At 40.1% G+C, this 8,453-nt stretch overlaps 1 long non-coding RNA gene and 1 other non-coding gene across 3 annotated transcripts in view; both read left to right on the top strand.

Annotated features, from left to right (window-relative positions):
* Positions 1 to 8,453, top strand: part of LOC103345518 (LINE-1 retrotransposable element ORF1 protein) — a 73,905-nt gene that overhangs the window by 49,532 nt on the left and 15,920 nt on the right. The gene's annotated exons all lie outside the window — the stretch shown is intronic.
* On the top strand, positions 348 to 420 carry TRNAK-CUU (transfer RNA lysine (anticodon CUU)). The gene has a single exon. It is a non-coding gene; the product is annotated as a tRNA-Lys (tRNA).

Genomic DNA, 8,453 nt, shown 5'->3' with positions numbered 1-8,453 from the left:
TGTGTGGTGACTCTGTGCCTCTTGCTCCTACCATGCTCCTTCTCTCAGAATGAATCCTCTCATAAGAAATCAACTCCAACATCAGTTGTTCCATTCTGTGAGGGTGAGCAACATCTGGTGCACAACGTGACAGAGAGACAGCGTGTCAGACTCGGCAAGATCCCCCTTGGATTTCGGCAAGAAGGCTCCTTGATGTTTTGTGTGCTGTTCGCTTCTGTGAGGGTGAGCACAGAAGCCCCTCCTATGCCCCTTTCCTTGTACTTGTCCTTGGTCTAAGTGACCCCAGGTTAGCACACACCACCCAGAAGCACACAGCACTTCTCGGCTCCTCCTTTTACTTTTGGTTCACCCAGCTAGCTCAGTCAGTAGAGCATGAGACTCTTAATCTCAGGGTTCTGGGTTCAAGCCCCATGTTGGGTGCCAGATGTTGATGTTGATTTCTTCTGAGAGGATTCATTCTGAGAGGAGGAGTGTGGTGGGAGCAAGAGGCACAGAGTCACCACACAGACCCCGGGAGTCGGGTGAAAGTGGGCCAGAGGCAAGCAGCCTGCAGACTCATTTATTTCAGTTGCTACAGTTGCTTATATAGCCAAGACAGCCAATCCGGTCAAGGGGCGGTCTATGCCCCTACCAATCACTGCCTGTTAACAGGCAGTTTCCAAAGCCATCCAATCACAGCCTGTTGCCAGTCAGGCTTTGTTGCCTGGCAGTTTCTGAAACCATCCAATTACAGCCTGTTATGAGTCAGGCTCTGTTGTCATGTGGTTTCTGAAGCCATCCAGTCACAGCCTGTTGCCAGGCAGTTTCTGTTGTCAGTGACCATCTTGGCATGACCTTCTCACCTCAGTGGCCATCTTGGCATGACCTTTTCATCTTCTCATTACACCACACACCCACAGCTGTATATAAACACACATCAATATTAAGGCTTTTTCTGGGAGGTTTCTTCAATCTCCCGTAAGTTTTTAGCAGTGGGAGGGGGTTGTGGTGGTATTACATCATGTCTTTTGTCAGTTGTCCATTTACTTTGAGTCTTTTTCCTAATCATGGTAACTACCCTGTAACCTCTCCTGCAGATCTCCTTTGAAAGAATTCCAAATGGATCTTCTGCTTTGGCCATTGTAAGTCCCTGAAATGCCCCAATGCTTCTGACCATTCAAGACTGGCCACCCATTAACACCTAAAAACATCCAGTCTTCATTATCCCCACAAGAGTGTTGTTCTGTCCCTTGTTGCTGAGGGATCAGAGGAAAAAAGAACAGCAATGTTTACTGCAGATGTAGTGGGAGGGTCTGGACACCTCATGCTCTGATACCATTATGCAGGCCTGAACTCCCTCTGGGTGAAGTCTTCCTACTGGAGATATGGAAAGTACCAGATGAGTGTTAGTGTCCCATCAACCTCCATGCATGCCCTGTCTCTCTGATAATCTGCATGTGCACAGAAATGAGAAGTTCAAGAATCAAAAGTCCTGGAAAAGAAGCCCAAGAGGTTTATTGTAAGATTATGATTTACATGTGCAGTACCCTCAATCATGAAAGGAAATGAATTGTTCAAAAAGTAGAAAATAATTTGAGCCTTTTATAAAAGGCAACCTTAACTCATAAAAGTGAGAAATTTCCTAAAGATTCAAAAGATAGTGGTTGCTTTCAAATCTCTTTTCCCATTTTCCTTGCCTCTTATCTCTAAACCTCATAAAACATACCTGTTACTCCAATTCTGAGGAGAGGTGGCAACAGGTGGGAGGAATGAGAAATGGGATCCTTATCAACCCTCTCTTCTCACGTGGCCACAGTGCTTGTGCTGCTGGTATCTCTTCCTCTGGAACCCATCATTTCTCAGTCAGCATCCTTCTCTGCCTTGGTTTCCATAAAATGAATGTAGATCAAAATGGTTAATAAGCTGTGGAGCACCACATTAATATCTAAGGGACTTAAAAATAAATGTTCATGGGAAATTGGATTAAAGATACATTTATTTTGGTGCAAATGTTTTTGAAATTCATTGGTTTTCTCTATAATGTACATTTTACATGAACTATTTTTGAAAACTGTCAAAAAGTGTGATCCTATGTGTAGACTAAAGAGGAATCAGACTGGGTATAGATCTCACACCATTAATTATTTTCTTTGATTTGAGCAAATTTGCATCTCAGTACCTCAATTTCCTCCTTCTCTAATATGAGTTAATGGCTTGTCAGTTTCTTGTAAAATTAGCCTGTTCTCACTGTTGCAATGATAAATATCAACTGCAGTAAGCTAAGTACTAGTCAAAGTCTAGTGCAGTAATTTGTACCAGAAAAAGTCACTGCAAGATCCTGATTCCTCTTTATTCACACACCTACCTACCTGTGAGGGGCCAACATCTATACAGGTCATAATCTTGTGGAAGCAAACTGTAACAGGTAGCAGACAGTTTTTTTTTAATCTCCAATCTCTTCCATTACCTTACTATCCATGTTGGCACAGAGAGCTGTGTATCTTAGTGCCAGATTTGATGCACTTTGTCTGTAAGAGAAAAAGGAAAACTCTTGAAAGCTATGTATGGCCACATACTTTCAAAAATAAAGAAAAATTTCCAGAAATATATTCTAGAAACACAGTTTACATGAACATCAATGAAGATATTATTCACTAAAGTGCAAAATTTCAAGGCACTGGGCAGATAATTAGCACCACCACATGTGCCATTGTTATTTGGGAAACCAGGGGATATTTTTATTATCTTGCAAGGACAAACAATACTCATGGGTGATTTATTATTATTATTATTACCACTATTTTACAGAAAAGGAGAAAGGAATTGCCCAAGTTCGTGCAGCTGCAAAGAGTCAGGAACCCAGATCTCACCCTATAATGTAATCATTTATTATTCTAAGCCCTAGATCACCTTGTAGACCTCTCAGGATGACTGCACCAGAAGATTGAAGGACAAAGCAGGAAGAAGAAACATGTACAAAGTACATTGTTAAGATGAGGCTGTCTGACATGGGACTCAACCAAGGGGGAATCAAGTGATCTAGGACCATACAGCTGTGTCTGGATGTTGCTTTCAGTGCCAGAAGACATTCCCCAGGGATTTAAGTCTTAGAGAAACAATTTCATTCACTTCATATTGTTATGGTTGTGGGTGAGCAAGGTGCTAAAGTTAGGCAAGAAAGGAAGCAAAAGGACCATATGCAGAAGTGTAGGTAAGGAATGAAGATGAGTAGGCTCAGATGGTGGTGAGAAAATTTTAAAGACATTAGTAAAAAAAAAATAGTGGGTTTGGTTATATTCCTATTAACCAAAGAACCTAAGCCAAGTCACTTACTCCACTGAATCTGTTTCCTTATGAGTAAATTGGGTTCATAGTACTTTAAATCATTGCATCGGTGGGAGGAACAAATGACAGCAAGCTTGAATTGTGAGTTATTACTACTAATTTCAATGTTTGATTATCAGGATCTTTTTTTTAACCCTAAAGCCTCCTTTCTGTCTGGATATAGGAATCCGTGGTAATGTAGATTCAGGAAGCTGAGGCTACTATATTGAAGTAGATTTAAGAAGCTGAGGCCCCTAGCAAGCACTTGGCAGCTATGTTTAAAATTCAAGTTTTCCCCCAAGATTTCATAAAAAAAAACTAGACATCTTGAAAATAAAACCAACAGCTGTATTATGGCCATAGCCTCCTCCTACATAAGTGCCATCTCAGAGCAGAATTCCATCCCCATTCTATAATGCTTCGCACATACAGCAACAAAGGGTCTGAACAAAATCAGCCACAGAAATACAAGCGTTAACTCTGGAAGAGGGCAAGTCAGGGATGGGCTACTTCATTATCAGGTGGTTTGATAGCTGTCCTTGTGATGACAGCCAGCACCCCAAGGTGTTCAGGAGTATTTTTCAGGTTTGCAGTCAAAACATCTTAGTGAAATCCCGGACCCACATCTCAGAAGTTGTGTGATCTTACATTAATCTCTTGATAATTTGAAAATGTTGTTTCTCCATATGAAAAATGGGTTTACCACCTACTATATATTAATGTCATTAATGAAACGAGCAACTGCACATTGAGTGTGTAGAATAATACTTGCAAACCATAAAAATCTATACCTGGCAGCATTTCCATCTTTTTGGTCCAGAGCCTGCTTCTTTATAACTCTTTTGCTCAGTGCTAATTACTACCTCTGGCTCAACGGAGAATGGTTCTTCATTCTGTTCTATGTGTCAACTCTTAAAATATTGGAAAATGACAGTAAGGTAAAACTTCTCTTCTTTATTCCTTCATTTTCCTTTCTACATCCATCCTAACACAACGTTTTAGGTGCTTCATAACATGAGCTATCACAGCTTTCAGAAACAGAGCTTTTTATCACTGTCTCAAATACTGCTTAAAAATGTTCTATACTGATAATATTGCTATTAAATGAATTCCATTCATTCATTAGAACATTTATTCAGTGACTTGAATTAGAAACTTGGGATAGTGTGGCTATATCTTACCACTACAAACCACTGAAAATTCAGTCATATGTATGTTGTAAAAAATTTAAAAATTATTTTCATGCTTCAAGATTTTTTATGGAACTATATACTTATCTAATGACCAAATGAAGATGTGGGTTGATTTCTTACACAGGAGGGGAAAGAGAATAATTTCTGTGATGAATTGCCTGGAATGTGCTCAGCCCTGGTTCTAGGTACTTTTGTATTCATTTTTTAAGAAACTTTTTAATAAATATAAATTTTGAAAGTACAACTTCTGGTTTATAGCAGTTTCCCCCCCATAACCTTCCTCCCACCCCAAAACCATCCCATCTCCTCTCCCTCTCCCATCCCATTGTTCAATAAGATTCATATTTAATTATCTTTATACACGGATCAATTTTTTACTAAGTAAAGATTTCAACCGCTTGCACACACACAGACACACTAAGTATAAAGTACTATTCGAGTACTAGTTTTACTGTTAATTCTCATAGTACAATAGATTAAGGACAGAGACCCTACATGGGGAGTAAATGCATAGTGACTACTGTTGTTGATTTAAAATTAACACTCTTATTTATGATGTCAGTAATCACCTGAGACTCTTGTCATGAGATGCCAAGACTATGGAAGCCTCTTGAGTTCACAAACTCTGACCTTATTTAGATAAGGCCATAATCAATGTGAAAGTTCTCTTCTCCCTTCAGAGAAAAGTAGCTCCTTTTTATTTTTTATTTATTTATTTTATTTGAAAGATAGAGTTAGTGAAAGAGAGAGAGAGACAGAGAGAAAGGTCTTTCTTCCACTGGTTCACCCCCAAATGGCTGCTATGGCCAGAGTTATGCTGATCCAAAGCCAGGAGCCAGGTGCTTCCTTCTGGTATCACATGTGAATGCTGGTGCCCAAGCACTTGGGCCATCCTCCACTGCCTCCTGGGCCACAGCAGAGAGCTAGACTGGAAGAGGAGCAACCATGACTAGAACCCAGCACCTGTATGGGATGCTGGTGCCACAGGCAGAGGATTAACCAAGTGAGCCATGGTGCCAGCCCATGTACCTCCTTCTTTGGTAGCCCATTATTTCCACTGGGATCTCATTCACAGAGATCTTTCATTTAGGTCATTTTTTTGCCACAGTGTCTTGGCTTTCTATGCCTGAGAAACTCTAATAGGCTTTTTAGCCAGATCCAAATGCCTTTGGGCTGATACTGAGGACAGAGTGCTGTTTAGGGCGTTTGCCATACTATGAGTCTGCTGTGTATCTCGATTCCCATGTTGGATCATTCTCTCCTTTTAATTCTATCAATTATTATTAGCAGACACTGGTCTTATTCATTTGATCCCTTAGTCCTATCTTTCTGATTAATTATGAACTTAAACTGATCATTTTAAATAGTAGGGTGGCATTCGTATCTGCCAAATTAATGTGATTTGAAATCCATGGCATATTTCTAGCTTTACACTTAGGGATAAGTCTGAGTGATCGTGTGCCAAACTGTACATCTCCTCCCTCTCTTATTTCAACTCTTATTTTTAACAGGAATCATCATTCAAATAATTTTAAATACCTAAGAATAATTGTTTGTTAATTAAAGAATTCAACCAATGGAATTAAGCAGAAAAAGGAAATACTAAAAGGAAAAAAAAAGTACACTATTCCTTGACAGTCAGGAAAAGGGCTGATCAAGTCATTGCTTCTCATAGTGTCCATTTCACTTCTACGGGTTTCCTTTTAGGTGCTCAGTTAGTTGTCACTCATCAGGGAGAACATATATTTGTCCCTTTGGGACTGGCTCATTTCATTATTGCTATATTCAGGTTTCTGAGGAATCTCCAGATTGACTTCTATAGTGGCTTTACCAGTTTGCATTCCCACCAACAGTGGGTTAGTGTCCCTTTTTCCCCACATCCTCGCCAGCATCTGTTGTTGGTAGATTTCTGTATGTGAGCCATTCTAACCGGGTTGAGGGGAAACCTCATTGTGGTTTTGATTTGCATTTCCCTGATAGCTAGTGATCCTGAATATTTTTTCATGTGACTGTTGGCCATGTGAATTTCCTCTTTGAAAAGTATCTATTTAGGTCCTTGACCCATCTATTAAGTGGGTTCTTTGTTATGTTATGAATTTCTTGATTTCTGTGTAGATTCTGGTTATTAACCTTTTATCAGTTGCATAATTGGAAATATTTCCCCCCATCCTCTTCACTTTCTTAACTGTTTGTTTTGCAGTACAAAAACTTCTCAATTTGATGTAATCCCAATTGTTTATTCTGGCTTTGACTGCCTGTGCCTCTGGGGTCTTTTCAAAGAAGTCTTTACCTGTGCCTGTATCTTGCAGGCTTTCACAGGTGTTCTCTAATAATTTGATGATGTCAGGTCCTCAATTTAGATCTTTAATACATTCTGAGTGGATTTTTGTAAGCAGTATGGTAGGGGTCTTGCATCATACTTCTGCATGTGGAAATCTTGTTTTCCCAGCACCATTTATTGAATAGACTGTCCTTATTCCAGGAATTGGTTTTAGCTCCTTGATCAAATATAAGTTGGTTGTAGATGTTTGGATTTATTTCAGGTATTTCTATTCTATAGAACAATGTTGCACTGTTCTATCCATCTGTTTCTGTATCAGTACCATAATGTTTTGATTGTAACTGCACTGTAGTAGGTTTTCAAATCTGGAATTGTGATGCCTCCAGCTTTGTTTTTGTTGTACAAGATTGCTTTAGCTCTTTGAGGTCTCCTGTGCCTCCTTATGAAATTCAGCATCACTTTTTCCAGATCTGAGAAGGATGTCTGGTATTTTGATTGGTATCATATTGAATCTGTATATTGCTTTTGGAAGAATGGACATTATGATGATATTGATTCTTCCAATTTTTATAGCCTCTTCTATTTCTATGATTTTGTAATTCTCATTGTAGAGGTCTTTGACTTCCTTGATTAAGTTTATTCCAAGAATGGGACCAGCACCATGGTGCAGTAGTTTAATCCTCCACCCGAGGAGCCAGCATCACATATGGGTGCTGGTTCTAGTGCCACTCTCTGCTGTGGCCAGGAACAGAAGATGGCCCAAGTCCTTGGGCCCCTGAACCCACATGGGAGACTGTAAGAAATACCTGGTCCTGGTTTTGGATTGGCACAGCTCTGGCCATTGAGACCATTTGAGGAGTGAACCAACAAAAGGAAAACCATTCTGTTTCTCCCTCTCAGAGTCTGTAACTCTACCTCTCAAATAAATAAATATAATCTAAAAAAGAGCCTAGAGGGAATGAGGCTTGAAGCCCCATGGGGAAATGTTCACCAGGCTAACTAGAGGAGAGAAAATAAATAAATAAATAAATAAAAGTGACAGGTATGAACACAATTCTCTCCATTCACCTTACAAAAGTGAGCAAGACAAAGAGCAGGTACCATTTTGGACATACTTAAAGTGGCACTTGCCATCAGCCAAGCAGAAAAACATGACTCTGGTGGGGAGGAATAACAGGAGGTTAGGACCTAGTGAATGTGTGGAGCTAATGAACTGAGACTGAAAAAAAAACTGAGGTTGTGTGAGAGATCTAACAGAGTACCCAAAATGTGAGTACTCGGGAGAGTACACAAACTCAGTAACCTTGGCAACCCAGTGGGAGACTGCAGGGGAATTTGCACTTACACTGAGGACTGAACAGATCCTTTGTGTGGTCCTTGGGACAGAGCAGATGAATATTATACCCACAGGGGCTGGAGCTCAGACATTGACTACCTTCAATTCTGCTCAGCTGGGCAGAATTACTTCTCTTATAAATAAGAGAGAGAGAGAGAGAGAGAGAGAGAGAGAAGATTTACCAAGCCTAACTTGGGTGTGTCACCTTTGGCACACCCTTAACCCTGAAAAACTGAACAGAGCTCTCTGGCCACATCCATCACTAGCCTCTAAGAATCCATCAAAAGCAGACAGCCCACTTAATCTAGAGTCATAGTGTAATGAGAAAAACCACCAGCAA

This window comes from Oryctolagus cuniculus, chromosome 21, assembly GCF_964237555.1.
Source record: "Oryctolagus cuniculus chromosome 21, mOryCun1.1, whole genome shotgun sequence".
Taxonomy (NCBI): domain Eukaryota; kingdom Metazoa; phylum Chordata; class Mammalia; order Lagomorpha; family Leporidae; genus Oryctolagus; species Oryctolagus cuniculus.
This window is presented reverse-complemented; position numbering and strand designations above follow the sequence as displayed.